Raw genomic sequence first — 27,626 nt, 5'->3', positions numbered from 1 at the left:
GACTACTGCAACAGCAGCATTTGTAAGCCTCTACATTATCAACCTGTGTAATCTTACCATGTGTTTGTATACAGTTGGCCTATATGTTGCTGGATTCATTGTTTGTATGAAGTCTCTCAAAACAATTTCTTTACTTGTCACTTCCCAAATCCTCTGCTGAGCTTACTAAAATCCTTAAGTTAGCCTGAAACGGTTTCTGTGTCTTGTTAGCTTCTTTGTCATCGGTTCCGTTGTATGCCTTCTATGTCCTATTCCCTGCACAGATAACATACTAGCGGATGCCAAATATGAAACTGTCTACCAAAACTGCGTCGTTTTCTACGGCATAGTGGTTCCATGGTGTAATGGTTAGCACTCTGGACTTTGACTCCAGTGATCTGAGTTCAAATCTCAGTGGAACCTGATTTTAAGCTAGAGTAAAGGTCAAAAAATGCAACCTTTCCACATCTCAGCAAAAGTTGGACTGGCCAGCTACAAGTGAGACCGGAGAGGACTGTCTTGACCTTCACCGGAGTAATCTAAGAATGAAGTAGTATTGACAGGGACATTGACACTTAAATCATGGATGCACACTTTGTATTGTGTCTTGTAATCACCATAAAAAAAGAAGTTTGACTGAGATTTCAACTCAGGTTCTTGCCGTTAGAGTCTAAAGTGTTCGTCATCAAGGGACCCGTATACTCCATCAGAGGTTGTTGTTGGATGGTCGACCAGCTTTGGAAAGCCCATCCACACACAGCTTTCCGATGTCAGATGGGGGCTGTGTCCAACCATTTGTGTGTTAAAAAAACACAAGGGGCTGTGTTAGTGGGGTCAACGGCAATGAATACTGATTCAAGATGTCGTGTTTGCGGAACATATTAATGCACTTAAAGGCTCATTAGATGGCAAAACAAAGCAAATTTAGGTTTTTTTCAGTCAGGATGGCCGAGCGGTCCAAGGCGCTGCGTTCAGGTCGCAGTCTCCACTGGAGGCGTGGGTTCGAATCCCACTTCTGACAGCAGTTATTTTTCACTTGTTCTGTTGACTGTAACATGATATTGTAAAAGAAAGCTTAGCAATGCTTTGTACGTTAAGGAGCAGGCATTTGACAAAATACTGCACGACTACTGCAACAGCAGCATTTGTAAGCCTCTACATTATCAACCTGTGTAATCTTACCATGTGTTTGTATACAGTTGGCCTATATGTTGCTGGATTCATTGTTTGTATGAAGTCTCTCAAAACAATTTCTTTACTTGTCACTTCCCAAATCCTCTGCTGAGCTTACTAAAATCCTTAAGTTAGCCTGAAACGGTTTCTGTGTCTTGTTAGCTTCTTTGTCATCGGTTCCGTTGTATGCCTTCTATGTCCTATTCCCTGCACAGATAACATACTAGCGGATGCCAAATATGAAACTGTCTACCAAAACTGCGTCGTTTTCTACGGCATAGTGGTTCCATGGTGTAATGGTTAGCACTCTGGACTTTGACTCCAGTGATCTGAGTTCAAATCTCAGTGGAACCTGATTTTAAGCTAGAGTAAAGGTCAAAAAATGCAACCTTTCCACATCTCAGCAAAAGTTGGACTGGCCAGCTACAAGTGAGACCGGAGAGGACTGTCTTGACCTTCACCGGAGTAATCTAAGAATGAAGTAGTATTGACAGGGACATTGACACTTAAATCATGGATGCACACTTTGTATTGTGTCTTGTAATCACCATAAAAAAAGAAGTTTGACTGAGATTTCAACTCAGGTTCTTGCCGTTAGAGTCTAAAGTGTTCGTCATCAAGGGACCCGTATACTCCATCAGAGGTTGTTGTTGGATGGTCGACCAGCTTTGGAAAGCCCATCCACACACAGCTTTCCGATGTCAGATGGGGGCTGTGTCCAACCATTTGTGTGTTAAAAAAACACAAGGGGCTGTGTTAGTGGGGTCAACGGCAATGAATACTGATTCAAGATGTCGTGTTTGCGGAACATATTAATGCACTTAAAGGCTCATTAGATGGCAAAACAAAGCAAATTTAGGTTTTTTTCAGTCAGGATGGCCGAGCGGTCCAAGGCGCTGCGTTCAGGTCGCAGTCTCCACTGGAGGCGTGGGTTCGAATCCCACTTCTGACAGCAGTTATTTTTCACTTGTTCTGTTGACTGTAACATGATATTGTAAAAGAAAGCTTAGCAATGCTTTGTACGTTAAGGAGCAGGCATTTGACAAAATACTGCACGACTACTGCAACAGCAGCATTTGTAAGCCTCTACATTATCAACCTGTGTAATCTTACCATGTGTTTGTATACAGTTGGCCTATATGTTGCTGGATTCATTGTTTGTATGAAGTCTCTCAAAACAATTTCTTTACTTGTCACTTCCCAAATCCTCTGCTGAGCTTACTAAAATCCTTAAGTTAGCCTGAAACGGTTTCTGTGTCTTGTTAGCTTCTTTGTCATCGGTTCCGTTGTATGCCTTCTATGTCCTATTCCCTGCACAGATAACATACTAGCGGATGCCAAATATGAAACTGTCTACCAAAACTGCGTCGTTTTCTACGGCATAGTGGTTCCATGGTGTAATGGTTAGCACTCTGGACTTTGACTCCAGTGATCTGAGTTCAAATCTCAGTAGAACCTGATTTTAAGCTAGAGTAAAGGTCAAAAAATGCAACCTTTCCACATCTCAGCAAAAGTTGGACTGGCCAGCTACAAGTGAGACCGGAGAGGACTGTCTTGACCTTCACCGGAGTAATCTAAGAATGAAGTAGTATTGACAGGGACATTGACACTTAAATCATGGATGCACACTTTGTATTGTGTCTTGTAATCACCATAAAAAAAGAAGTTTGACTGAGATTTCAACTCAGGTTCTTGCCGTTAGAGTCTAAAGTGTTCGTCATCAAGGGACCCGTATACTCCATCAGAGGTTGTTGTTGGATGGTCGACCAGCTTTGGAAAGCCCATCCACACACAGCTTTCCGATGTCAGATGGGGGCTGTGTCCAACCATTTGTGTGTTAAAAAAACACAAGGGGCTGTGTTAGTGGGGTCAACGGCAATGAATACTGATTCAAGATGTCGTGTTTGCGGAACATATTAATGCACTTAAAGGCTCATTAGATGGCAAAACAAAGCAAATTTAGGTTTTTTTCAGTCAGGATGGCCGAGCGGTCCAAGGCGCTGCGTTCAGGTCGCAGTCTCCACTGGAGGCGTGGGTTCGAATCCCACTTCTGACAGCAGTTATTTTTCACTTGTTCTGTTGACTGTAACATGATATTGTAAAAGAAAGCTTAGCAATGCTTTGTACGTTAAGGAGCAGGCATTTGACAAAATACTGCACGACTACTGCAACAGCAGCATTTGTAAGCCTCTACATTATCAACCTGTGTAATCTTACCATGTGTTTGTATACAGTTGGCCTATATGTTGCTGGATTCATTGTTTGTATGAAGTCTCTCAAAACAATTTCTTTACTTGTCACTTCCCAAATCCTCTGCTGAGCTTACTAAAATCCTTAAGTTAGCCTGAAACGGTTTCTGTGTCTTGTTAGCTTCTTTGTCATCGGTTCCGTTGTATGCCTTCTATGTCCTATTCCCTGCACAGATAACATACTAGCGGATGCCAAATATGAAACTGTCTACCAAAACTGCGTCGTTTTCTACGGCATAGTGGTTCCATGGTGTAATGGTTAGCACTCTGGACTTTGACTCCAGTGATCTGAGTTCAAATCTCAGTGGAACCTGATTTTAAGCTAGAGTAAAGGTCAAAAAATGCAACCTTTCCACATCTCAGCAAAAGTTGGACTGGCCAGCTACAAGTGAGACCGGAGAGGACTGTCTTGACCTTCACCGGAGTAATCTAAGAATGAAGTAGTATTGACAGGGACATTGACACTTAAATCATGGATGCACACTTTGTATTGTGTCTTGTAATCACCATAAAAAAAGAAGTTTGACTGAGATTTCAACTCAGGTTCTTGCCGTTAGAGTCTAAAGTGTTCGTCATCAAGGGACCCGTATACTCCATCAGAGGTTGTTGTTGGATGGTCGACCAGCTTTGGAAACCCCATCCACACACAGCTTTCCGATGTCAGATGGGGGCTGTGTCCAACCATTTGTGTGTTAAAAAAACACAAGGGGCTGTGTTAGTGGGGTCAACGGCAATGAATACTGATTCAAGATGTCGTGTTTGCGGAACATATTAATGCACTTAAAGGCTCATTAGATGGCAAAACAAAGCAAATTTAGGTTTTTTTCAGTCAGGATGGCCGAGCGGTCCAAGGCGCTGCGTTCAGGTCGCAGTCTCCACTGGAGGCGTGGGTTCGAATCCCACTTCTGACAGCAGTTATTTTTCACTTGTTCTGTTGACTGTAACATGATATTGTAAAAGAAAGCTTAGCAATGCTTTGTACGTTAACGAGCAGGCATTTGACAAAATACTGCACGACTACTGCAACAGCAGCATTTGTAAGCCTCTACATTATCAACCAGTGTAATCTTACCATGTGTTTGTATACAGTTGGCCTATATGTTGCTGGATTCATTGTTTGTATGAAGTCTCTCAAAACAATTTCTTTACTTGTCACTTCCCAAATCCTCCGCTGAGCTTACTAAAATCCTTAAGTTAGCCTGAAACGGTTTCTGTGTCTTGTTAGCTTCTCTGTCATCGGTTCCGTTGTATGCCTTCTATGTCCTATTCCCTGCACAGATAACATACTAGCGGATGCCAAATATGAAACTGTCTACCAAAACTGCGTCGTTTTCTACGGCATAGTGGTTCCATGGTGTAATGGTTAGCACTCTGGACTTTGACTCCAGTGATCTGAGTTCAAATCTCAGTGGAACCTGATTTTAAGCTAGAGTAAAGGTCAAAAAATGCAACCTTTCCACATCTCAGCAAAAGTTGGACTGGCCAGCTACAAGTGAGACCGGAGAGGACTGTCTTGACCTTCACCGGAGTAATCTAAGAATGAAGTAGTATTGACAGGGACATTGACACTTAAATCATGGATGCACACTTTGTATTGTGTCTTGTAATCACCATAAAAAAAGAAGTTTGACTGAGATTTCAACTCAGGTTCTTGCCGTTAGAGTCTAAAGTGTTCGTCATCAAGGGACCCGTATACTCCATCAGAGGTTGTTGTTGGATGGTCGACCAGCTTTGGAAAGCCCATCCACACACAGCTTTCCGATGTCAGATGGGGGCTGTGTCCAACCATTTGTGTGTTAAAAAAACACAAGGGGCTGTGTTAGTGGGGTCAACGGCAATGAATACTGATTCAAGATGTCGTGTTTGCGGAACATATTAATGCACTTAAAGGCTCATTAGATGGCAAAACAAAGCAAATTTAGGTTTTTTTCAGTCAGGATGGCCGAGCGGTCCAAGGCGCTGCGTTCAGGTCGCAGTCTCCACTGGAGGCGTGGGTTCGAATCCCACTTCTGACAGCAGTTATTTTTCACTTGTTCTGTTGACTGTAACATGATATTGTAAAAGAAAGCTTAGCAATGCTTTGTACGTTAAGGAGCAGGCATTTGACAAAATACTGCACGACTACTGCAACAGCAGCATTTGTAAGCCTCTACATTATCAACCAGTGTAATCTTACCATGTGTTTGTATACAGTTGGCCTATATGTTGCTGGATTCATTGTTTGTATGAAGTCTCTCAAAACAATTTCTTTACTTGTCACTTCCCAAATCCTCTGCTGAGCTTACTAAAATCCTTAAGTTAGCCTGAAACGGTTTCTGTGTCTTGTTAGCTTCTTTGTCATCGGTTCCGTTGTATGCCTTCTATGTCCTATTCCCTGCACAGATAACATACTAGCGGATGCCAAATATGAAACTGTCTACCAAAACTGCGTCGTTTTCTACGGCATAGTGGTTCCATGGTGTAATGGTTAGCACTCTGGACTTTGACTCCAGTGATCTGAGTTCAAATCTCAGTGGAACCTGATTTTAAGCTAGAGTAAAGGTCAAAAAATGCAACCTTTCCACATCTCAGCAAAAGTTGGACTGGCCAGCTACAAGTGAGACCGGAGAGGACTGTCTTGACCTTCACCGGAGTAATCTAAGAATGAAGTAGTATTGACAGGGACATTGACACTTAAATCATGGATGCACACTTTGTATTGTGTCTTGTAATCACCATAAAAAAAGAAGTTTGACTGAGATTTCAACTCAGGTTCTTGCCGTTAGAGTCTAAAGTGTTCGTCATCAAGGGACCCGTATACTCCATCAGAGGTTGTTGTTGGATGGTCGACCAGCTTTGGAAACCCCATCCACACACAGCTTTCCGATGTCAGATGGGGGCTGTGTCCAACCATTTGTGTGTTAAAAAAACACAAGGGGCTGTGTTAGTGGGGTCAACGGCAATGAATACTGATTCAAGATGTCGTGTTTGCGGAACATATTAATGCACTTAAAGGCTCATTAGATGGCAAAACAAAGCAAATTTAGGTTTTTTTCAGTCAGGATGGCCGAGCGGTCCAAGGCGCTGCGTTCAGGTCGCAGTCTCCACTGGAGGCGTGGGTTCGAATCCCACTTCTGACAGCAGTTATTTTTCACTTGTTCTGTTGACTGTAACATGATATTGTAAAAGAAAGCTTAGCAATGCTTTGTACGTTAACGAGCAGGCATTTGACAAAATACTGCACGACTACTGCAACAGCAGCATTTGTAAGCCTCTACATTATCAACCAGTGTAATCTTACCATGTGTTTGTATACAGTTGGCCTATATGTTGCTGGATTCATTGTTTGTATGAAGTCTCTCAAAACAATTTCTTTACTTGTCACTTCCCAAATCCTCCGCTGAGCTTACTAAAATCCTTAAGTTAGCCTGAAACGGTTTCTGTGTCTTGTTAGCTTCTCTGTCATCGGTTCCGTTGTATGCCTTCTATGTCCTATTCCCTGCACAGATAACATACTAGCGGATGCCAAATATGAAACTGTCTACCAAAACTGCGTCGTTTTCTACGGCATAGTGGTTCCATGGTGTAATGGTTAGCACTCTGGACTTTGACTCCAGTGATCTGAGTTCAAATCTCAGTGGAACCTGATTTTAAGCTAGAGTAAAGGTCAAAAAATGCAACCTTTCCACATCTCAGCAAAAGTTGGACTGGCCAGCTACAAGTGAGACCGGAGAGGACTGTCTTGACCTTCACCGGAGTAATCTAAGAATGAAGTAGTATTGACAGGGACATTGACACTTAAATCATGGATGCACACTTTGTATTGTGTCTTGTAATCACCATAAAAAAAGAAGTTTGACTGAGATTTCAACTCAGGTTCTTGCCGTTAGAGTCTAAAGTGTTCGTCATCAAGGGACCCGTATACTCCATCAGAGGTTGTTGTTGGATGGTCGACCAGCTTTGGAAAGCCCATCCACACACAGCTTTCCGATGTCAGATGGGGGCTGTGTCCAACCATTTGTGTGTTAAAAAAACACAAGGGGCTGTGTTAGTGGGGTCAACGGCAATGAATACTGATTCAAGATGTCGTGTTTGCGGAACATATTAATGCACTTAAAGGCTCATTAGATGGCAAAACAAAGCAAATTTAGGTTTTTTTCAGTCAGGATGGCCGAGCGGTCCAAGGCGCTGCGTTCAGGTCGCAGTCTCCACTGGAGGCGTGGGTTCGAATCCCACTTCTGACAGCAGTTATTTTTCACTTGTTCTGTTGACTGTAACATGATATTGTAAAAGAAAGCTTAGCAATGCTTTGTACGTTAAGGAGCAGGCATTTGACAAAATACTGCACGACTACTGCAACAGCAGCATTTGTAAGCCTCTACATTATCAACCAGTGTAATCTTACCATGTGTTTGTATACAGTTGGCCTATATGTTGCTGGATTCATTGTTTGTATGAAGTCTCTCAAAACAATTTCTTTACTTGTCACTTCCCAAATCCTCTGCTGAGCTTACTAAAATCCTTAAGTTAGCCTGAAACGGTTTCTGTGTCTTGTTAGCTTCTTTGTCATCGGTTCCGTTGTATGCCTTCTATGTCCTATTCCCTGCACAGATAACATACTAGCGGATGCCAAATATGAAACTGTCTACCAAAACTGCGTCGTTTTCTACGGCATAGTGGTTCCATGGTGTAATGGTTAGCACTCTGGACTTTGACTCCAGTGATCTGAGTTCAAATCTCAGTGGAACCTGATTTTAAGCTAGAGTAAAGGTCAAAAAATGCAACCTTTCCACATCTCAGCAAAAGTTGGACTGGCCAGCTACAAGTGAGACCGGAGAGGACTGTCTTGACCTTCACCGGAGTAATCTAAGAATGAAGTAGTATTGACAGGGACATTGACACTTAAATCATGGATGCACACTTTGTATTGTGTCTTGTAATCACCATAAAAAAAGAAGTTTGACTGAGATTTCAACTCAGGTTCTTGCCGTTAGAGTCTAAAGTGTTCGTCATCAAGGGACCCGTATACTCCATCAGAGGTTGTTGTTGGATGGTCGACCAGCTTTGGAAAGCCCATCCACACACAGCTTTCCGATGTCAGATGGGGGCTGTGTCCAACCATTTGTGTGTTAAAAAAACACAAGGGGCTGTGTTAGTGGGGTCAACGGCAATGAATACTGATTCAAGATGTCGTGTTTGCGGAACATATTAATGCACTTAAAGACTCATTAGATGGCAAAACAAAGCAAATTTAGGTTTTTTTCAGTCAGGATGGCCGAGCGGTCCAAGGCGCTGCGTTCAGGTCGCAGTCTCCACTGGAGGCGTGGGTTCGAATCCCACTTCTGACAGCAGTTATTTTTCACTTGTTCTGTTGACTGTAACATGATATTGTAAAAGAAAGCTTAGCAATGCTTTGTACGTTAAGGAGCAGGCATTTGACAAAATACTGCACGACTACTGCAACAGCAGCATTTGTAAGCCTCTACATTATCAACCAGTGTAATCTTACCATTTGTTTGTATACAGTTGGCCTATATGTTGCTGGATTCATTGTTTGTATGAAGTCTCTCAAAACAATTTCTTTACTTGTCACTTCCCAAATCCTCTGCTGAGCTTACTAAAATCCTTAAGTTAGCCTGAAACGGTTTCTGTGTCTTGTTAGCTTCTTTGTCATCGGTTCCGTTGTATGCCTTCTATGTCCTATTCCCTGCACAGATAACATACTAGCGGATGCCAAATATGAAACTGTCTACCAAAACTGCGTCGTTTTCTACGGCATAGTGGTTCCATGGTGTAATGGTTAGCACTCTGGACTTTGACTCCAGTGATCTGAGTTCAAATCTCAGTGGAACCTGATTTTAAGCTAGAGTAAAGGTCAAAAAATGCAACCTTTCCACATCTCAGCAAAAGTTGGACTGGCCAGCTACAAGTGAGACCGGAGAGGACTGTCTTGACCTTCACCGGAGTAATCTAAGAATGAAGTAGTATTGACAGGGACATTGACACTTAAATCATGGATGCACACTTTGTATTGTGTCTTGTAATCACCATAAAAAAAGAAGTTTGACTGAGATTTCAACTCAGGTTCTTGCCGTTAGAGTCTAAAGTGTTCGTCATCAAGGGACCCGTATACTCCATCAGAGGTTGTTGTTGGATGGTCGACCAGCTTTGGAAAGCCCATCCACACACAGCTTTCCGATGTCAGATGGGGGCTGTGTCCAACCATTTGTGTGTTAAAAAAACACAAGGGGCTGTGTTAGTGGGGTCAACGGCAATGAATACTGATTCAAGATGTCGTGTTTGCGGAACATATTAATGCACTTAAAGACTCATTAGATGGCAAAACAAAGCAAATTTAGGTTTTTTTCAGTCAGGATGGCCGAGCGGTCCAAGGCGCTGCGTTCAGGTCGCAGTCTCCACTGGAGGCGTGGGTTCGAATCCCACTTCTGACAGCAGTTATTTTTCACTTGTTCTGTTGACTGTAACATGATATTGTAAAAGAAAGCTTAGCAATGCTTTGTACGTTAAGGAGCAGGCATTTGACAAAATACTGCACGACTACTGCAACAGCAGCATTTGTAAGCCTCTACATTATCAACCAGTGTAATCTTACCATTTGTTTGTATACAGTTGGCCTATATGTTGCTGGATTCATTGTTTGTATGAAGTCTCTCAAAACAATTTCTTTACTTGTCACTTCCCAAATCCTCTGCTGAGCTTACTAAAATCCTTAAGTTAGCCTGAAACGGTTTCTGTGTCTTGTTAGCTTCTTTGTCATCGGTTCCGTTGTATGCCTTCTATGTCCTATTCCCTGCACAGATAACATACTAGCGGATGCCAAATATGAAACTGTCTACCAAAACTGCGTCGTTTTCTACGGCATAGTGGTTCCATGGTGTAATGGTTAGCACTCTGGACTTTGACTCCAGTGATCTGAGTTCAAATCTCAGTGGAACCTGATTTTAAGCTAGAGTAAAGGTCAAAAAATGCAACCTTTCCACATCTCAGCAAAAGTTGGACTGGCCAGCTACAAGTGAGACCGGAGAGGACTGTCTTGACCTTCACCGGAGTAATCTAAGAATGAAGTAGTATTGACAGGGACATTGACACTTAAATCATGGATGCACACTTTGTATTGTGTCTTGTAATCACCATAAAAAAAGAAGTTTGACTGAGATTTCAACTCAGGTTCTTGCCGTTAGAGTCTAAAGTGTTCGTCATCAAGGGACCCGTATACTCCATCAGAGGTTGTTGTTGGATGGTCGACCAGCTTTGGAAAGCCCATCCACACACAGCTTTCCGATGTCAGATGGGGGCTGTGTCCAACCATTTGTGTGTTAAAAAAACACAAGGGGCTGTGTTAGTGGGGTCAACGGCAATGAATACTGATTCAAGATGTCGTGTTTGCGGAACATATTAATGCACTTAAAGACTCATTAGATGGCAAAACAAAGCAAATTTAGGTTTTTTTCAGTCAGGATGGCCGAGCGGTCCAAGGCGCTGCGTTCAGGTCGCAGTCTCCACTGGAGGCGTGGGTTCGAATCCCACTTCTGACAGCAGTTATTTTTCACTTGTTCTGTTGACTGTAACATGATATTGTAAAAGAAAGCTTAGCAATGCTTTGTACGTTAAGGAGCAGGCATTTGACAAAATACTGCACGACTACTGCAACAGCAGCATTTGTAAGCCTCTACATTATCAACCAGTGTAATCTTACCATTTGTTTGTATACAGTTGGCCTATATGTTGCTGGATTCATTGTTTGTATGAAGTCTCTCAAAACAATTTCTTTACTTGTCACTTCCCAAATCCTCTGCTGAGCTTACTAAAATCCTTAAGTTAGCCTGAAACGGTTTCTGTGTCTTGTTAGCTTCTTTGTCATCGGTTCCGTTGTATGCCTTCTATGTCCTATTCCCTGCACAGATAACATACTAGCGGATGCCAAATATGAAACTGTCTACCAAAACTGCGTCGTTTTCTACGGCATAGTGGTTCCATGGTGTAATGGTTAGCACTCTGGACTTTGACTCCAGTGATCTGAGTTCAAATCTCAGTGGAACCTGATTTTAAGCTAGAGTAAAGGTCAAAAAATGCAACCTTTCCACATCTCAGCAAAAGTTGGACTGGCCAGCTACAAGTGAGACCGGAGAGGACTGTCTTGACCTTCACCGGAGTAATCTAAGAATGAAGTAGTATTGACAGGGACATTGACACTTAAATCATGGATGCACACTTTGTATTGTGTCTTGTAATCACCATAAAAAAAGAAGTTTGACTGAGATTTCAACTCAGGTTCTTGCCGTTAGAGTCTAAAGTGTTCGTCATCAAGGGACCCGTATACTCCATCAGAGGTTGTTGTTGGATGGTCGACCAGCTTTGGAAAGCCCATCCACACACAGCTTTCCGATGTCAGATGGGGGCTGTGTCCAACCATTTGTGTGTTAAAAAAACACAAGGGGCTGTGTTAGTGGGGTCAACGGCAATGAATACTGATTCAAGATGTCGTGTTTGCGGAACATATTAATGCACTTAAAGACTCATTAGATGGCAAAACAAAGCAAATTTAGGTTTTTTTCAGTCAGGATGGCCGAGCGGTCCAAGGCGCTGCGTTCAGGTCGCAGTCTCCACTGGAGGCGTGGGTTCGAATCCCACTTCTGACAGCAGTTATTTTTCACTTGTTCTGTTGACTGTAACATGATATTGTAAAAGAAAGCTTAGCAATGCTTTGTACGTTAAGGAGCAGGCATTTGACAAAATACTGCACGACTACTGCAACAGCAGCATTTGTAAGCCTCTACATTATCAACCAGTGTAATCTTACCATTTGTTTGTATACAGTTGGCCTATATGTTGCTGGATTCATTGTTTGTATGAAGTCTCTCAAAACAATTTCTTTACTTGTCACTTCCCAAATCCTCTGCTGAGCTTACTAAAATCCTTAAGTTAGCCTGAAACGGTTTCTGTGTCTTGTTAGCTTCTTTGTCATCGGTTCCGTTGTATGCCTTCTATGTCCTATTCCCTGCACAGATAACATACTAGCGGATGCCAAATATGAAACTGTCTACCAAAACTGCGTCGTTTTCTACGGCATAGTGGTTCCATGGTGTAATGGTTAGCACTCTGGACTTTGACTCCAGTGATCTGAGTTCAAATCTCAGTGGAACCTGATTTTAAGCTAGAGTAAAGGTCAAAAAATGCAACCTTTCCACATCTCAGCAAAAGTTGGACTGGCCAGCTACAAGTGAGACCGGAGAGGACTGTCTTGACCTTCACCGGAGTAATCTAAGAATGAAGTAGTATTGACAGGGACATTGACACTTAAATCATGGATGCACACTTTGTATTGTGTCTTGTAATCACCATAAAAAAAGAAGTTTGACTGAGATTTCAACTCAGGTTCTTGCCGTTAGAGTCTAAAGTGTTCGTCATCAAGGGACCCGTATACTCCATCAGAGGTTGTTGTTGGATGGTCGACCAGCTTTGGAAAGCCCATCCACACACAGCTTTCCGATGTCAGATGGGGGCTGTGTCCAACCATTTGTGTGTTAAAAAAACACAAGGGGCTGTGTTAGTGGGGTCAACGGCAATGAATACTGATTCAAGATGTCGTGTTTGCGGAACATATTAATGCACTTAAAGGCTCATTAGATGGCAAAACAAAGCAAATTTAGGTTTTTTTCAGTCAGGATGGCCGAGCGGTCCAAGGCGCTGCGTTCAGGTTGCAGTCTCCACTGGAGGCGTGGGTTCGAATCCCACTTCTGACAGCAGTTGTTTTTCACTTGTTCTGTTGACTGTAACATGATATTGTAAAAGAAAGCTTAGCAATGCTTTGTACGTTAAGGAGCAGGCATTTGACAAAATACTGCACGACTACTGCAACAGCAGCATTTGTAAGCCTCTACATTATCAACCAGTGTAATCTTACCATGTGTTTGTATACAGTTGGCCTATATGTTGCTGGATTCATTGTTTGTATGAAGTCTCTCAAAACAATTTCTTTACTTGTCACTTCCCAAATCCTCTGCTGAGCTTACTAAAATCCTTAAGTTAGCCTGAAACGGTTTCTGTGTCTTGTTAGCTTCTTTGTCATCGGTTCCGTTGTATGCCTTCTATGTCCTATTCCCTGCACAGATAACATACTAGCGGATGCCAAATATGAAACTGTCTACCAAAACTGCGTCGTTTTCTACGGCATAGTGGTTCCATGGTGTAATGGTTAGCACTCTGGACTTTGACTCCAGTGATCTGAGTTCAAATCTCAGTGGAACCTGATTTTAAGCTAGAGTAAAGGTCAAAAAATGCAACCTTTCCACATCTCAGCAAAAGTTGGACTGGCCAGCTACAAGTGAGACCGGAGAGGACTGTCTTGACCTTCACCGGAGTAATCTAAGAATGAAGTAGTATTGACAGGGACATTGACACTTAAATCATGGATGCACACTTTGTATTGTGTCTTGTAATCACCATAAAAAAAGAAGTTTGACTGAGATTTCAACTCAGGTTCTTGCCGTTAGAGTCTAAAGTGTTCGTCATCAAGGGACCCGTATACTCCATCAGAGGTTGTTGTTGGATGGTCGACCAGCTTTGGAAAGCCCATCCACACACAGCTTTCCGATGTCAGATGGGGGCTGTGTCCAACCATTTGTGTGTTAAAAAAACACAAGGGGCTGTGTTAGTGGGGTCAACGGCAATGAATACTGATTCAAGATGTCGTGTTTGCGGAACATATTAATGCACTTAAAGACTCATTAGATGGCAAAACAAAGCAAATTTAGGTTTTTTTCAGTCAGGATGGCCGAGCGGTCCAAGGCGCTGCGTTCAGGTCGCAGTCTCCACTGGAGGCGTGGGTTCGAATCCCACTTCTGACAGCAGTTATTTTTCACTTGTTCTGTTGACTGTAACATGATATTGTAAAAGAAAGCTTAGCAATGCTTTGTACGTTAAGGAGCAGGCATTTGACAAAATACTGCACGACTACTGCAACAGCAGCATTTGTAAGCCTCTACATTATCAACCAGTGTAATCTTACCATTTGTTTGTATACAGTTGGCCTATATGTTGCTGGATTCATTGTTTGTATGAAGTCTCTCAAAACAATTTCTTTACTTGTCACTTCCCAAATCCTCTGCTGAGCTTACTAAAATCCTTAAGTTAGCCTGAAACGGTTTCTGTGTCTTGTTAGCTTCTTTGTCATCGGTTCCGTTGTATGCCTTCTATGTCCTATTCCCTGCACAGATAACATACTAGCGGATGCCAAATATGAAACTGTCTACCAAAACTGCGTCGTTTTCTACGGCATAGTGGTTCCATGGTGTAATGGTTAGCACTCTGGACTTTGACTCCAGTGATCTGAGTTCAAATCTCAGTGGAACCTGATTTTAAGCTAGAGTAAAGGTCAAAAAATGCAACCTTTCCACATCTCAGCAAAAGTTGGACTGGCCAGCTACAAGTGAGACCGGAGAGGACTGTCTTGACCTTCACCGGAGTAATCTAAGAATGAAGTAGTATTGACAGGGACATTGACACTTAAATCATGGATGCACACTTTGTATTGTGTCTTGTAATCACCATAAAAAAAGAAGTTTGACTGAGATTTCAACTCAGGTTCTTGCCGTTAGAGTCTAAAGTGTTCGTCATCAAGGGACCCGTATACTCCATCAGAGGTTGTTGTTGGATGGTCGACCAGCTTTGGAAAGCCCATCCACACACAGCTTTCCGATGTCAGATGGGGGCTGTGTCCAACCATTTGTGTGTTAAAAAAACACAAGGGGCTGTGTTAGTGGGGTCAACGGCAATGAATACTGATTCAAGATGTCGTGTTTGCGGAACATATTAATGCACTTAAAGGCTCATTAGATGGCAAAACAAAGCAAATTTAGGTTTTTTTCAGTCAGGATGGCCGAGCGGTCCAAGGCGCTGCGTTCAGGTTGCAGTCTCCACTGGAGGCGTGGGTTCGAATCCCACTTCTGACAGCAGTTGTTTTTCACTTGTTCTGTTGACTGTAACATGATATTGTAAAAGAAAGCTTAGCAATGCTTTGTACGTTAAGGAGCAGGCATTTGACAAAATACTGCACGACTACTGCAACAGCAGCATTTGTAAGCCTCTACATTATCAACCAGTGTAATCTTACCATGTGTTTGTATACAGTTGGCCTATATGTTGCTGGATTCATTGTTTGTATGAAGTCTCTCAAAACAATTTCTTTACTTGTCACTTCCCAAATCCTCTGCTGAGCTTACTAAAATCCTTAAGTTAGCCTGAAACGGTTTCTGTGTCTTGTTAGCTTCTTTGTCATCGGTTCCGTTGTATGCCTTCTATGTCCTATTCCCTGCACAGATAACATACTAGCGGATGCCAAATATGAAACTGTCTACCAAAACTGCGTCGTTTTCTACGGCATAGTGGTTCCATGGTGTAATGGTTAGCACTCTGGACTTTGACTCCAGTGATCTGAGTTCAAATCTCAGTGGAACCTGATTTTAAGCTAGAGTAAAGGTCAAAAAATGCAACCTTTCCACATCTCAGCAAAAGTTGGACTGGCCAGCTACAAGTGAGACCGGAGAGGACTGTCTTGACCTTCACCGGAGTAATCTAAGAATGAAGTAGTATTGACAGGGACATTGACACTTAAATCATGGATGCACACTTTGTATTGTGTCTTGTAATCACCATAAAAAAAGAAGTTTGACTGAGATTTCAACTCAGGTTCTTGCCGTTAGAGTCTAAAGTGTTCGTCATCAAGGGACCCGTATACTCCATCAGAGGTTGTTGTTGGATGGTCGACCAGCTTTGGAAAGCCCATCCACACACAGCTTTCCGATGTCAGATGGGGGCTGTGTCCAACCATTTGTGTGTTAAAAAAACACAAGGGGCTGTGTTAGTGGGGTCAACGGCAATGAATACTGATTCAAGATGTCGTGTTTGCGGAACATATTAATGCACTTAAAGGCTCATTAGATGGCAAAACAAAGCAAATTTAGGTTTTTTTCAGTCAGGATGGCCGAGCGGTCCAAGGCGCTGCGTTCAGGTCGCAGTCTCCACTGGAGGCGTGGGTTCGAATCCCACTTCTGACAGCAGTTATTTTTCACTTGTTCTGTTGACTGTAACATGATATTGTAAAAGAAAGCTTAGCAATGCTTTGTACGTTAAGGAGCAGGCATTTGACAAAATACTGCACGACTACTGCAACAGCAGCATTTGTAAGCCTCTACATTATCAACCAGTGTAATCTTACCATGTGTTTGTATACAGTTGGCCTATATGTTGCTGGATTCATTGTTTGTATGAAGTCTCTCAAAACAATTTCTTTACTTGTCACTTCCCAAATCCTCTGCTGAGCTTACTAAAATCCTTAAGTTAGCCTGAAACGGTTTCTGTGTCTTGTTAGCTTCTTTGTCATCGGTTCCGTTGTATGCCTTCTATGTCCTATTCCCTGCACAGATAACATACTAGCGGATGCCAAATATGAAACTGTCTACCAAAACTGCGTCGTTTTTTACGGCATAGTGGTTCCATGGTGTAATGGTTAGCACTCTGGACTTTGACTCCAGTGATCTGAGTTCAAATCTCAGTGGAACCTGATTTTAAGCTAGAGTAAAGGTCAAAAAATGCAACCTTTCCACATCTCAGCAAAAGTTGGACTGGCCAGCTACAAGTGAGACCGGAGAGGACTGTCTTGACCTTCACCGGAGTAATCTAAGAATGAAGTAGTATTGACAGGGACATTGACACTTAAATCATGGATGCACACTTTGTATTGTGTCTTGTAATCACCATAAAAAAAGAAGTTTGACTGAGATTTCAACTCAGGTTCTTGCCGTTAGAGTCTAAAGTGTTCGTCATCAAGGGACCCGTATACTCCATCAGAGGTTGTTGTTGGATGGTCGACCAGCTTTGGAAAGCCCATCCACACACAGCTTTCCGATGTCAGATGGGGGCTGTGTCCAACCATTTGTGTGTTAAAAAAACACAAGGGGCTGTGTTAGTGGGGTCAACGGCAATGAATACTGATTCAAGATGTCGTGTTTGCGGAACATATTAATGCACTTAAAGGCTCATTAGATGGCAAAACAAAGCAAATTTAGGTTTTTTTCAGTCAGGATGGCCGAGCGGTCCAAGGCGCTGCGTTCAGGTCGCAGTCTCCACTGGAGGCGTGGGTTCGAATCCCACTTCTGACAGCAGTTATTTTTCACTTGTTCTGTTGACTGTAACATGATATTGTAAAAGAAAGCTTAGCAATGCTTTGTACGTTAAGGAGCAGGCATTTGACAAAATACTGCACGACTACTGCAACAGCAGCATTTGTAAGCCTCTACATTATCAACCAGTGTAATCTTACCATGTGTTTGTATACAGTTGGCCTATATGTTGCTGGATTCATTGTTTGTATGAAGTCTCTCAAAACAATTTCTTTACTTGTCACTTCCCAAATCCTCTGCTGAGCTTACTAAAATCCTTAAGTTAGCCTGAAACGGTTTCTGTGTCTTGTTAGCTTCTTTGTCATCGGTTCCGTTGTATGCCTTCTATGTCCTATTCCCTGCACAGATAACATACTAGCGGATGCCAAATATGAAACTGTCTACCAAAACTGCGTCGTTTTTTACGGCATAGTGGTTCCATGGTGTAATGGTTAGCACTCTGGACTTTGACTCCAGTGATCTGAGTTCAAATCTCAGTGGAACCTGATTTTAAGCTAGAGTAAAGGTCAAAAAATGCAACCTTTCCACATCTCAGCAAAAGTTGGACTGGCCAGCTACAAGTGAGACCGGAGAGGACTGTCTTGACCTTCACCGGAGTAATCTAAGAATGAAGTAGTATTGACAGGGACATTGACACTTAAATCATGGATGCACACTTTGTATTGTGTCTTGTAATCACCATAAAAAAAGAAGTTTGACTGAGATTTCAACTCAGGTTCTTGCCGTTAGAGTCTAAAGTGTTCGTCATCAAGGGACCCGTATACTCCATCAGAGGTTGTTGTTGGATGGTCGACCAGCTTTGGAAAGCCCATCCACACACAGCTTTCCGATGTCAGATGGGGGCTGTGTCCAACCATTTGTGTGTTAAAAAAACACAAGGGGCTGTGTTAGTGGGGTCAACGGCAATGAATACTGATTCAAGATGTCGTGTTTGCGGAACATATTAATGCACTTAAAGGCTCATTAGATGGCAAAACAAAGCAAATTTAGGTTTTTTTCAGTCAGGATGGCCGAGCGGTCCAAGGCGCTGCGTTCAGGTCGCAGTCTCCACTGGAGGCGTGGGTTCGAATCCCACTTCTGACAGCAGTTATTTTTCACTTGTTCTGTTGACTGTAACATGATATTGTAAAAGAAAGCTTAGCAATGCTTTGTACGTTAAGGAGCAGGCATTTGACAAAATACTGCACGACTACTGCAACAGCAGCATTTGTAAGCCTCTACATTATCAACCAGTGTAATCTTACCATGTGTTTGTATACAGTTGGCCTATATGTTGCTGGATTCATTGTTTGTATGAAGTCTCTCAAAACAATTTCTTTACTTGTCACTTCCCAAATCCTCTGCTGAGCTTACTAAAATCCTTAAGTTAGCCTGAAACGGTTTCTGTGTCTTGTTAGCTTCTTTGTCATCGGTTCCGTTGTATGCCTTCTATGTCCTATTCCCTGCACAGATAACATACTAGCGGATGCCAAATATGAAACTGTCTACCAAAACTGCGTCGTTTTTTACGGCATAGTGGTTCCATGGTGTAATGGTTAGCACTCTGGACTTTGACTCCAGTGATCTGAGTTCAAATCTCAGTGGAACCTGATTTTAAGCTAGAGTAAAGGTCAAAAAATGCAACCTTTCCACATCTCAGCAAAAGTTGGACTGGCCAGCTACAAGTGAGACCGGAGAGGACTGTCTTGACCTTCACCGGAGTAATCTAAGAATGAAGTAGTATTGACAGGGACATTGACACTTAAATCATGGATGCACACTTTGTATTGTGTCTTGTAATCACCATAAAAAAAGAAGTTTGACTGAGATTTCAACTCAGGTTCTTGCCGTTAGAGTCTAAAGTGTTCGTCATCAAGGGACCCGTATACTCCATCAGAGGTTGTTGTTGCATGGTCGACCAGCTTTGGAAAGCCCATCCACACACAGCTTTCCGATGTCAGATGGGGGCTGTGTCCAACCATTTGTGTGTTAAAAAAACACAAGGGGCTGTGTTAGTGGGGTCAACGGCAATGAATACTGATTCAAGATGTCGTGTTTGCGGAACATATTAATGCACTTAAAGGCTCATTAGATGGCAAAACAAAGCAAATTTAGGTTTTTTTCAGTCAGGATGGCCGAGCGGTCCAAGGCGCTGCGTTCAGGTCGCAGTCTCCACTGGAGGCGTGGGTTCGAATCCCACTTCTGACAGCAGTTATTTTTCACTTGTTCTGTTGACTGTAACATGATATTGTAAAAGAAAGCTTAGCAATGCTTTGTACGTTAAGGAGCAGGCATTTGACAAAATACTGCACGACTACTGCAACAGCAGCATTTGTAAGCCTCTACATTATCAACCAGTGTAATCTTACCATGTGTTTGTATACAGTTGGCCTATATGTTGCTGGATTCATTGTTTGTATGAAGTCTCTCAAAACAATTTCTTTACTTGTCACTTCCCAAATCCTCTGCTGAGCTTACTAAAATCCTTAAGTTAGCCTGAAACGGTTTCTGTGTCTTGTTAGCTTCTTTGTCATCGGTTCCGTTGTATGCCTTCTATGTCCTATTCCCTGCACAGATAACATACTAGCGGATGCCAAATATGAAACTGTCTACCAAAACTGCGTCGTTTTCTACGGCATAGTGGTTCCATGGTGTAATGGTTAGCACTCTGGACTTTGACTCCAGTGATCTGAGTTCAAATCTCAGTGGAACCTGATTTTAAGCTAGAGTAAAGGTCAAAAAATGCAACCTTTCCACATCTCAGCAAAAGTTGGACTGGCCAGCTACAAGTGAGACCGGAGAGGACTGTCTTGACCTTCACCGGAGTAATCTAAGAATGAAGTAGTATTGACAGGGACATTGACACTTAAATCATGGATGCACACTTTGTATTGTGTCTTGTAATCACCATAAAAAAAGAAGTTTGACTGAGATTTCAACTCAGGTTCTTGCCGTTAGAGTCTAAAGTGTTCGTCATCAAGGGACCCGTATACTCCATCAGAGGTTGTTGTTGGATGGTCGACCAGCTTTGGAAAGCCCATCCACACACAGCTTTCCGATGTCAGATGGGGGCTGTGTCCAACCATTTGTGTGTTAAAAAAACACAAGGGGCTGTGTTAGTGGGGTCAACGGCAATGAATACTGATTCAAGATGTCGTGTTTGCGGAACATATTAATGCACTTAAAGGCTCATTAGATGGCAAAACAAAGCAAATTTAGGTTTTTTTCAGTCAGGATGGCCGAGCGGTCCAAGGCGCTGCGTTCAGGTCGCAGTCTCCACTGGAGGCGTGGGTTCGAATCCCACTTCTGACAGCAGTTATTTTTCACTTGTTCTGTTGACTGTAACATGATATTGTAAAAGAAAGCTTAGCAATGCTTTGTACGTTAAGGAGCAGGCATTTGACAAAATACTGCACGACTACTGCAACAGCAGCATTTGTAAGCCTCTACATTATCAACCAGTGTAATCTTACCATGTGTTTGTATACAGTTGGCCTATATGTTGCTGGATTCATTGTTTGTATGAAGTCTCTCAAAACAATTTCTTTACTTGTCACTTCCCAAATCCTCTGCTGAGCTTACTAAAATCCTTAAGTTAGCCTGAAACGGTTTCTGTGTCTTGTTAGCTTCTTTGTCATCGGTTCCGTTGTATGCCTTCTATGTCCTATTCCCTGCACAGATAACATACTAGCGGATGCCAAATATGAAACTGTCTACCAAAACTGCGTCGTTTTCTACGGCATAGTGGTTCCATGGTGTAATGGTTAGCACTCTGGACTTTGACTCCAGTGATCTGAGTTCAAATCTCAGTGGAACCTGATTTTAAGCTAGAGTAAAGGTCAAAAAATGCAACCTTTCCACATCTCAGCAAAAGTTGGACTGGCCAGCTACAAGTGAGACCGGAGAGGACTGTCTTGACCTTCACCGGAGTAATCTAAGAATGAAGTAGTATTGACAGGGACATTGACACTTAAATCATGGATGCACACTTTGTATTGTGTCTTGTAATCACCATAAAAAAAGAAGTTTGACTGAGATTTCAACTCAGGTTCTTGCCGTTAGAGTCTAAAGTGTTCGTCATCAAGGGACCCGTATACTCCATCAGAGGTTGTTGTTGGATGGTCGACCAGCTTTGGAAAGCCCATCCACACACAGCTTTCCGATGTCAGATGGGGGCTGTGTCCAACCATTTGTGTGTTAAAAAAACACAAGGGGCTGTGTTAGTGGGGTCAACGGCAATGAATACTGATTCAAGATGTCGTGTTTGCGGAACATATTAATGCACTTAAAGGCTCATTAGATGGCAAAACAAAGCAAATTTAGGTTTTTTTCAGTCAGGATGGCCGAGCGGTCCAAGGCGCTGCGTTCAGGTCGCAGTCTCCACTGGAGGCGTGGGTTCGAATCCCACTTCTGACAGCAGTTATTTTTCACTTGTTCTGTTGACTGTAACATGATATTGTAAAAGAAAGCTTAGCAATGCTTTGTACGTTAAGGAGCAGGCATTTGACAAAATACTGCACGACTACTGCAACAGCAGCATTTGTAAGCCTCTACATTATCAACCAGTGTAATCTTACCATGTGTTTGTATACAGTTGGCCTATATGTTGCTGGATTCATTGTTTGTATGAAGTCTCTCAAAACAATTTCTTTACTTGTCACTTCCCAAATCCTCTGCTGAGCTTACTAAAATCCTTAAGTTAGCCTGAAACGGTTTCTGTGTCTTGTTAGCTTCTTTGTCATCGGTTCCGTTGTATGCCTTCTATGTCCTATTCCCTGCACAGATAACATACTAGCGGATGCCAAATATGAAACTGTCTACCAAAACTGCGTCGTTTTCTACGGCATAGTGGTTCCATGGTGTAATGGTTAGCACTCTGGACTTTGACTCCAGTGATCTGAGTTCAAATCTCAGTGGAACCTGATTTTAAGCTAGAGTAAAGGTCAAAAAATGCAACCTTTCCACATCTCAGCAAAAGTTGGACTGGCCAGCTACAAGTGAGACCGGAGAGGACTGTCTTGACCTTCACCGGAGTAATCTAAGAATGAAGTAGTATTGACAGGGACATTGACACTTAAATCATGGATGCACACTTTGTATTGTGTCTTGTAATCACCATAAAAAAAGAAGTTTGACTGAGATTTCAACTCAGGTTCTTGCCGTTAGAGTCTAAAGTGTTCGTCATCAAGGGACCCGTATACTCCATCAGAGGTTGTTGTTGGATGGTCGACCAGCTTTGGAAAGCCCATCCACACACAGCTTTCCGATGTCAGATGGGGGCTGTGTCCAACCATTTGTGTGTTAAAAAAACACAAGGGGCTGTGTTAGTGGGGTCAACGGCAATGAATACTGATTCAAGATGTCGTGTTTGCGGAACATATTAATGCACTTAAAGGCTCATTAGATGGCAAAACAAAGCAAATTTAGGTTTTTTTCAGTCAGGATGGCCGAGCGGTCCAAGGCGCTGCGTTCAGGTCGCAGTCTCCACTGGAGGCGTGGGTTCGAATCCCACTTCTGACAGCAGTTATTTTTCACTTGTTCTGTTGACTGTAACATGATATTGTAAAAGAAAGCTTAGCAATGCTTTGTACGTTAAGGAGCAGGCATTTGACAAAATACTGCACGACTACTGCAACAGCAGCATTTGTAAGCCTCTACATTATCAACCAGTGTAATCTTACCATGTGTTTGTATACAGTTGGCCTATATGTTGCTGGATTCATTGTTTGTATGAAGTCTCTCAAAACAATTTCTTTACTTGTCACTTCCCAAATCCTCTGCTGAGCTTACTAAAATCCTTAAGTTAGCCTGAAACGGTTTCTGTGTCTTGTTAGCTTCTTTGTCATCGGTTCCGTTGTATGCCTTCTATGTCCTATTCCCTGCACAGATAACATACTAGCGGATGCCAAATATGAAACTGTCTACCAAAACTGCGTCGTTTTTTACGGCATAGTGGTTCCATGGTGTAATGGTTAGCACTCTGGACTTTGACTCCAGTGATCTGAGTTCAAATCTCAGTGGAACCTGATTTTAAGCTAGAGTAAAGGTCAAAAAATGCAACCTTTCCACATCTCAGCAAAAGTTGGACTGGCCAGCTACAAGTGAGACCGGAGAGGACTGTCTTGACCTTCACCGGAGTAATCTAAGAATGAAGTAGTATTGACAGGGACATTGACACTTAAATCATGGATGCACACTTTGTATTGTGTCTTGTAATCACCATAAAAAAAGAAGTTTGACTGAGATTTCAACTCAGGTTCTTGCCGTTAGAGTCTAAAGTGTTCGTCATCAAGGGACCCGTATACTCCATCAGAGGTTGTTGTTGGATGGTCGACCAGCTTTGGAAAGCCCATCCACACACAGCTTTCCGATGTCAGATGGGGGCTGTGTCCAACCATTTGTGTGTTAAAAAAACACAAGGGGCTGTGTTAGTGGGGTCAACGGCAATGAATACTGATTCAAGATGTCGTGTTTGCGGAACATATTAATGCACTTAAAGGCTCATTAGATGGCAAAACAAAGCAAATTTAGGTTTTTTTCAGTCAGGATGGCCGAGCGGTCCAAGGCGCTGCGTTCAGGTCGCAGTCTCCACTGGAGGCGTGGGTTCGAATCCCACTTCTGACAGCAGTTATTTTTCACTTGTTCTGTTGACTGTAACATGATATTGTAAAAGAAAGCTTAGCAATGCTTTGTACGTTAAGGAGCAGGCATTTGACAAAATACTGCACGACTACTGCAACAGCAGCATTTGTAAGCCTCTACATTATCAACCAGTGTAATCTTACCATGTGTTTGTATACAGTTGGCCTATATGTTGCTGGATTCATTGTTTGTATGAAGTCTCTCAAAACAATTTCTTTACTTGTCACTTCCCAAATCCTCTGCTGAGCTTACTAAAATCCTTAAGTTAGCCTGAAACGGTTTCTGTGTCTTGTTAGCTTCTTTGTCATCGGTTCCGTTGTATGCCTTCTATGTCCTATTCCCTGCACAGATAACATACTAGCGGATGCCAAATATGAAACTGTCTACCAAAACTGCGTCGTTTTTTACGGCATAGTGGTTCCATGGTGTAATGGTTAGCACTCTGGACTTTGACTCCAGTGATCTGAGTTCAAATCTCAGTGGAACCTGATTTTAAGCTAGAGTAAAGGTCAAAAAATGCAACCTTTCCACATCTCAGCAAAAGTTGGACTGGCCAGCTACAAGTGAGACCGGAGAGGACTGTCTTGACCTTCACCGGAGTAATCTAAGAATGAAGTAGTATTGACAGGGACATTGACACTTAAATCATGGATGCACACTTTGTATTGTGTCTTGTAATCACCATAAAAAAAGAAGTTTGACTGAGATTTCAACTCAGGTTCTTGCCGTTAGAGTCTAAAGTGTTCGTCATCAAGGGACCCGTATACTCCATCAGAGGTTGTTGTTGGATGGTCGACCAGCTTTGGAAAGCCCATCCACACACAGCTTTCCGATGTCAGATGGGGGCTGTGTCCAACCATTTGTGTGTTAAAAAAACACAAGGGGCTGTGTTAGTGGGGTCAACGGCAATGAATACTGATTCAAGATGTCGTGTTTGCGGAACATATTAATGCACTTAAAGGCTCATTAGATGGCAAAACAAAGCAAATTTAGGTTTTTTTCAGTCAGGATGGCCGAGCGGTCCAAGGCGCTGCGTTCAGGTCGCAGTCTCCACTGGAGGCGTGGGTTCGAATCCCACTTCTGACAGCAGTTATTTTTCACTTGTTCTGTTGACTGTAACATGATATTGTAAAAGAAAGCTTAGCAATGCTTTGTACGTTAAGGAGCAGGCATTTGACAAAATACTGCACGACTACTGCAACAGCAGCATTTGTAAGCCTCTACATTATCAACCAGTGTAATCTTACCATGTGTTTGTATACAGTTGGCCTATATGTTGCTGGATTCATTGTTTGTATGAAGTCTCTCAAAACAATTTCTTTACTTGTCACTTCCCAAATCCTCTGCTGAGCTTACTAAAATCCTTAAGTTAGCCTGAAACGGTTTCTGTGTCTTGTTAGCTTCTTTGTCATCGGTTCCGTTGTATGCCTTCTATGTCCTATTCCCTGCACAGATAACATACTAGCGGATGCCAAATATGAAACTGTCTACCAAAACTGCGTCGTTTTTTACGGCATAGTGGTTCCATGGTGTAATGGTTAGCACTCTGGACTTTGACTCCAGTGATCTGAGTTCAAATCTCAGTGGAACCTGATTTTAAGCTAGAGTAAAGGTCAAAAAATGCAACCTTTCCACATCTCAGCAAAAGTTGGACTGGCCAGCTACAAGTGAGACCGGAGAGGACTGTCTTGACCTTCACCGGAGTAATCTAAGAATGAAGTAGTATTGACAGGGACATTGACACTTAAATCATGGATGCACACTTTGTATTGTGTCTTGTAATCACCATAAAAAAAGAAGTTTGACTGAGATTTCAACTCAGGTTCTTGCCGTTAGAGTCTAAAGTGTTCGTCATCAAGGGACCCGTATACTCCATCAGAGGTTGTTGTTGCATGGTCGACCAGCTTTGGAAAGCCCATCCACACACAGCTTTCCGATGTCAGATGGGGGCTGTGTCCAACCATTTGTGTGTTAAAAAAACACAAGGGGCTGTGTTAGTGGGGTCAACGGCAATGAATACTGATTCAAGATGTCGTGTTTGCGGAACATATTAATGCACTTAAAGGCTCATTAGATGGCAAAACAAAGCAAATTTAGGTTTTTTTCAGTCAGGATGGCCGAGCGGTCCAAGGCGCTGCGTTCAGGTCGCAGTCTCCACTGGAGGCGTGGGTTCGAATCCCACTTCTGACAGCAGTTATTTTTCACTTGTTCTGTTGACTGTAACATGATATTGTAAAAGAAAGCTTAGCAATGCTTTGTACGTTAAGGAGCAGGCATTTGACAAAATACTGCACGACTACTGCAACAGCAGCATTTGTAAGCCTCTACATTATCAACCAGTGTAATCTTACCATGTGTTTGTATACAGTTGGCCTATATGTTGCTGGATTCATTGTTTGTATGAAGTCTCTCAAAACAATTTCTTTACTTGTCACTTCCCAAATCCTCTGCTGAGCTTACTAAAATCCTTAAGTTAGCCTGAAACGGTTTCTGTGTCTTGTTAGCTTCTTTGTCATCGGTTCCGTTGTATGCCTTCTATGTCCTATTCCCTGCACAGATAACATACTAGCGGATGCCAAATATGAAACTGTCTACCAAAACTGCGTCGTTTTTTACGGCATAGTGGTTCCATGGTGTAATGGTTAGCACTCTGGACTTTGACTCCAGTGATCTGAGTTCAAATCTCAGTGGAACCTGATTTTAAGCTAGAGTAAAGGTCAAAAAATGCAACCTTTCCACATCTCAGCAAAAGTTGGACTGGCCAGCTACAAGTGAGACCGGAGAGGACTGTCTTGACCTTCACCGGAGTAATCTAAGAATGAAGTAGTATTGACAGGGACATTGACACTTAAATCATGGATGCACACTTTGTATTGTGTCTTGTAATCACCATAAAAAAAGAAGTTTGACTGAGATTTCAACTCAGGTTCTTGCCGTTAGAGTCTAAAGTGTTCGTCATCAAGGGACCCGTATACTCCATCAGAGGTTGTTGTTGGATGGTCGACCAGCTTTGGAAAGCCCATCCACACACAGCTTTCCGATGTCAGATGGGGGCTGTGTCCAACCATTTGTGTGTTAAAAAAACACAAGGGGCTGTGTTAGTGGGGTCAACGGCAATGAATACTGATTCAAGATGTCGTGTTTGCGGAACATATTAATGCACTTAAAGGCTCATTAGATGGCAAAACAAAGCAAATTTAGGTTTTTTTCAGTCAGGATGGCCGAGCGGTCCAAGGCGCTGCGTTCAGGTCGCAGTCTCCACTGGAGGCGTGGGTTCGAATCCCACTTCTGACAGCAGTTATTTTTCACTTGTTCTGTTGACTGTAACATGATATTGTAAAAGAAAGCTTAGCAATGCTTTGTACGTTAAGGAGCAGGCATTTGACAAAATACTGCACGACTACTGCAACAGCAGCATTTGTAA

The 27,626-nt window shown here is 42.5% G+C and overlaps 37 non-coding genes across 37 annotated transcripts; all 37 read left to right on the top strand.

The window, feature by feature from the left end:
- The first annotated feature begins 330 nt into the window (after positions 1-330).
- trnaq-uug (transfer RNA glutamine (anticodon UUG)) lies at positions 331-402 on the top strand. The gene has a single exon. It is a non-coding gene; the product is annotated as a tRNA-Gln (tRNA).
- Positions 403-1,434: 1,032 nt separating this feature from the next.
- On the top strand, positions 1,435-1,506 carry trnaq-uug (transfer RNA glutamine (anticodon UUG)). The gene has a single exon. It is a non-coding gene; the product is annotated as a tRNA-Gln (tRNA).
- A 1,032-nt stretch (positions 1,507-2,538) lies between these two features.
- On the top strand, positions 2,539-2,610 carry trnaq-uug (transfer RNA glutamine (anticodon UUG)). Its single transcript has one exon. It is a non-coding gene; the product is annotated as a tRNA-Gln (tRNA).
- Positions 2,611-3,642: 1,032 nt separating this feature from the next.
- On the top strand, positions 3,643-3,714 carry trnaq-uug (transfer RNA glutamine (anticodon UUG)). The gene has a single exon. It is a non-coding gene; the product is annotated as a tRNA-Gln (tRNA).
- A 1,032-nt stretch (positions 3,715-4,746) lies between these two features.
- On the top strand, positions 4,747-4,818 carry trnaq-uug (transfer RNA glutamine (anticodon UUG)). The gene has a single exon. It is a non-coding gene; the product is annotated as a tRNA-Gln (tRNA).
- Positions 4,819-5,850: 1,032 nt separating this feature from the next.
- Positions 5,851-5,922, top strand: trnaq-uug (transfer RNA glutamine (anticodon UUG)). The gene has a single exon. It is a non-coding gene; the product is annotated as a tRNA-Gln (tRNA).
- Positions 5,923-6,954: 1,032 nt separating this feature from the next.
- On the top strand, positions 6,955-7,026 carry trnaq-uug (transfer RNA glutamine (anticodon UUG)). The gene has a single exon. It is a non-coding gene; the product is annotated as a tRNA-Gln (tRNA).
- Positions 7,027-8,058: 1,032 nt separating this feature from the next.
- On the top strand, positions 8,059-8,130 carry trnaq-uug (transfer RNA glutamine (anticodon UUG)). The gene has a single exon. It is a non-coding gene; the product is annotated as a tRNA-Gln (tRNA).
- Positions 8,131-9,162: 1,032 nt separating this feature from the next.
- On the top strand, positions 9,163-9,234 carry trnaq-uug (transfer RNA glutamine (anticodon UUG)). Its single transcript has one exon. It is a non-coding gene; the product is annotated as a tRNA-Gln (tRNA).
- Positions 9,235-10,266: 1,032 nt separating this feature from the next.
- Positions 10,267-10,338, top strand: trnaq-uug (transfer RNA glutamine (anticodon UUG)). Its single transcript has one exon. It is a non-coding gene; the product is annotated as a tRNA-Gln (tRNA).
- A 1,032-nt stretch (positions 10,339-11,370) lies between these two features.
- trnaq-uug (transfer RNA glutamine (anticodon UUG)) lies at positions 11,371-11,442 on the top strand. The gene has a single exon. It is a non-coding gene; the product is annotated as a tRNA-Gln (tRNA).
- Positions 11,443-12,474: 1,032 nt separating this feature from the next.
- On the top strand, positions 12,475-12,546 carry trnaq-uug (transfer RNA glutamine (anticodon UUG)). The gene has a single exon. It is a non-coding gene; the product is annotated as a tRNA-Gln (tRNA).
- Positions 12,547-13,578: 1,032 nt separating this feature from the next.
- On the top strand, positions 13,579-13,650 carry trnaq-uug (transfer RNA glutamine (anticodon UUG)). Its single transcript has one exon. It is a non-coding gene; the product is annotated as a tRNA-Gln (tRNA).
- A 515-nt stretch (positions 13,651-14,165) lies between these two features.
- On the top strand, positions 14,166-14,248 carry trnal-cag (transfer RNA leucine (anticodon CAG)). Its single transcript has one exon. It is a non-coding gene; the product is annotated as a tRNA-Leu (tRNA).
- A 434-nt stretch (positions 14,249-14,682) lies between these two features.
- Positions 14,683-14,754, top strand: trnaq-uug (transfer RNA glutamine (anticodon UUG)). The gene has a single exon. It is a non-coding gene; the product is annotated as a tRNA-Gln (tRNA).
- Positions 14,755-15,786: 1,032 nt separating this feature from the next.
- Positions 15,787-15,858, top strand: trnaq-uug (transfer RNA glutamine (anticodon UUG)). The gene has a single exon. It is a non-coding gene; the product is annotated as a tRNA-Gln (tRNA).
- Positions 15,859-16,373: 515 nt separating this feature from the next.
- Positions 16,374-16,456, top strand: trnal-cag (transfer RNA leucine (anticodon CAG)). Its single transcript has one exon. It is a non-coding gene; the product is annotated as a tRNA-Leu (tRNA).
- Positions 16,457-16,890: 434 nt separating this feature from the next.
- On the top strand, positions 16,891-16,962 carry trnaq-uug (transfer RNA glutamine (anticodon UUG)). Its single transcript has one exon. It is a non-coding gene; the product is annotated as a tRNA-Gln (tRNA).
- A 515-nt stretch (positions 16,963-17,477) lies between these two features.
- trnal-cag (transfer RNA leucine (anticodon CAG)) lies at positions 17,478-17,560 on the top strand. Its single transcript has one exon. It is a non-coding gene; the product is annotated as a tRNA-Leu (tRNA).
- Positions 17,561-17,994: 434 nt separating this feature from the next.
- trnaq-uug (transfer RNA glutamine (anticodon UUG)) lies at positions 17,995-18,066 on the top strand. Its single transcript has one exon. It is a non-coding gene; the product is annotated as a tRNA-Gln (tRNA).
- Positions 18,067-18,581: 515 nt separating this feature from the next.
- On the top strand, positions 18,582-18,664 carry trnal-cag (transfer RNA leucine (anticodon CAG)). Its single transcript has one exon. It is a non-coding gene; the product is annotated as a tRNA-Leu (tRNA).
- A 434-nt stretch (positions 18,665-19,098) lies between these two features.
- On the top strand, positions 19,099-19,170 carry trnaq-uug (transfer RNA glutamine (anticodon UUG)). Its single transcript has one exon. It is a non-coding gene; the product is annotated as a tRNA-Gln (tRNA).
- Positions 19,171-19,685: 515 nt separating this feature from the next.
- Positions 19,686-19,768, top strand: trnal-cag (transfer RNA leucine (anticodon CAG)). The gene has a single exon. It is a non-coding gene; the product is annotated as a tRNA-Leu (tRNA).
- Positions 19,769-20,202: 434 nt separating this feature from the next.
- trnaq-uug (transfer RNA glutamine (anticodon UUG)) lies at positions 20,203-20,274 on the top strand. Its single transcript has one exon. It is a non-coding gene; the product is annotated as a tRNA-Gln (tRNA).
- Positions 20,275-20,789: 515 nt separating this feature from the next.
- On the top strand, positions 20,790-20,872 carry trnal-cag (transfer RNA leucine (anticodon CAG)). Its single transcript has one exon. It is a non-coding gene; the product is annotated as a tRNA-Leu (tRNA).
- Positions 20,873-21,306: 434 nt separating this feature from the next.
- On the top strand, positions 21,307-21,378 carry trnaq-uug (transfer RNA glutamine (anticodon UUG)). The gene has a single exon. It is a non-coding gene; the product is annotated as a tRNA-Gln (tRNA).
- A 515-nt stretch (positions 21,379-21,893) lies between these two features.
- On the top strand, positions 21,894-21,976 carry trnal-cag (transfer RNA leucine (anticodon CAG)). Its single transcript has one exon. It is a non-coding gene; the product is annotated as a tRNA-Leu (tRNA).
- Positions 21,977-22,410: 434 nt separating this feature from the next.
- On the top strand, positions 22,411-22,482 carry trnaq-uug (transfer RNA glutamine (anticodon UUG)). The gene has a single exon. It is a non-coding gene; the product is annotated as a tRNA-Gln (tRNA).
- Positions 22,483-22,997: 515 nt separating this feature from the next.
- trnal-cag (transfer RNA leucine (anticodon CAG)) lies at positions 22,998-23,080 on the top strand. The gene has a single exon. It is a non-coding gene; the product is annotated as a tRNA-Leu (tRNA).
- A 434-nt stretch (positions 23,081-23,514) lies between these two features.
- trnaq-uug (transfer RNA glutamine (anticodon UUG)) lies at positions 23,515-23,586 on the top strand. The gene has a single exon. It is a non-coding gene; the product is annotated as a tRNA-Gln (tRNA).
- A 515-nt stretch (positions 23,587-24,101) lies between these two features.
- On the top strand, positions 24,102-24,184 carry trnal-cag (transfer RNA leucine (anticodon CAG)). The gene has a single exon. It is a non-coding gene; the product is annotated as a tRNA-Leu (tRNA).
- A 434-nt stretch (positions 24,185-24,618) lies between these two features.
- trnaq-uug (transfer RNA glutamine (anticodon UUG)) lies at positions 24,619-24,690 on the top strand. Its single transcript has one exon. It is a non-coding gene; the product is annotated as a tRNA-Gln (tRNA).
- A 515-nt stretch (positions 24,691-25,205) lies between these two features.
- Positions 25,206-25,288, top strand: trnal-cag (transfer RNA leucine (anticodon CAG)). Its single transcript has one exon. It is a non-coding gene; the product is annotated as a tRNA-Leu (tRNA).
- A 434-nt stretch (positions 25,289-25,722) lies between these two features.
- Positions 25,723-25,794, top strand: trnaq-uug (transfer RNA glutamine (anticodon UUG)). Its single transcript has one exon. It is a non-coding gene; the product is annotated as a tRNA-Gln (tRNA).
- A 515-nt stretch (positions 25,795-26,309) lies between these two features.
- trnal-cag (transfer RNA leucine (anticodon CAG)) lies at positions 26,310-26,392 on the top strand. The gene has a single exon. It is a non-coding gene; the product is annotated as a tRNA-Leu (tRNA).
- Positions 26,393-26,826: 434 nt separating this feature from the next.
- Positions 26,827-26,898, top strand: trnaq-uug (transfer RNA glutamine (anticodon UUG)). The gene has a single exon. It is a non-coding gene; the product is annotated as a tRNA-Gln (tRNA).
- Positions 26,899-27,413: 515 nt separating this feature from the next.
- On the top strand, positions 27,414-27,496 carry trnal-cag (transfer RNA leucine (anticodon CAG)). Its single transcript has one exon. It is a non-coding gene; the product is annotated as a tRNA-Leu (tRNA).
- The last annotated feature ends 130 nt before the right edge of the window (positions 27,497-27,626 follow it).

The sequence above is a fragment of the Anarhichas minor genome, unplaced genomic scaffold, assembly GCF_050575085.1.
Source record: "Anarhichas minor isolate MPS153535 unplaced genomic scaffold, ASM5057508v1 ptg000025l, whole genome shotgun sequence".
Lineage (NCBI taxonomy): Eukaryota > Metazoa > Chordata > Actinopteri > Perciformes > Anarhichadidae > Anarhichas > Anarhichas minor.
Note: the sequence above shows the minus strand (reverse complement) of the source record. Positions and strands in the feature narration are given on the sequence as shown.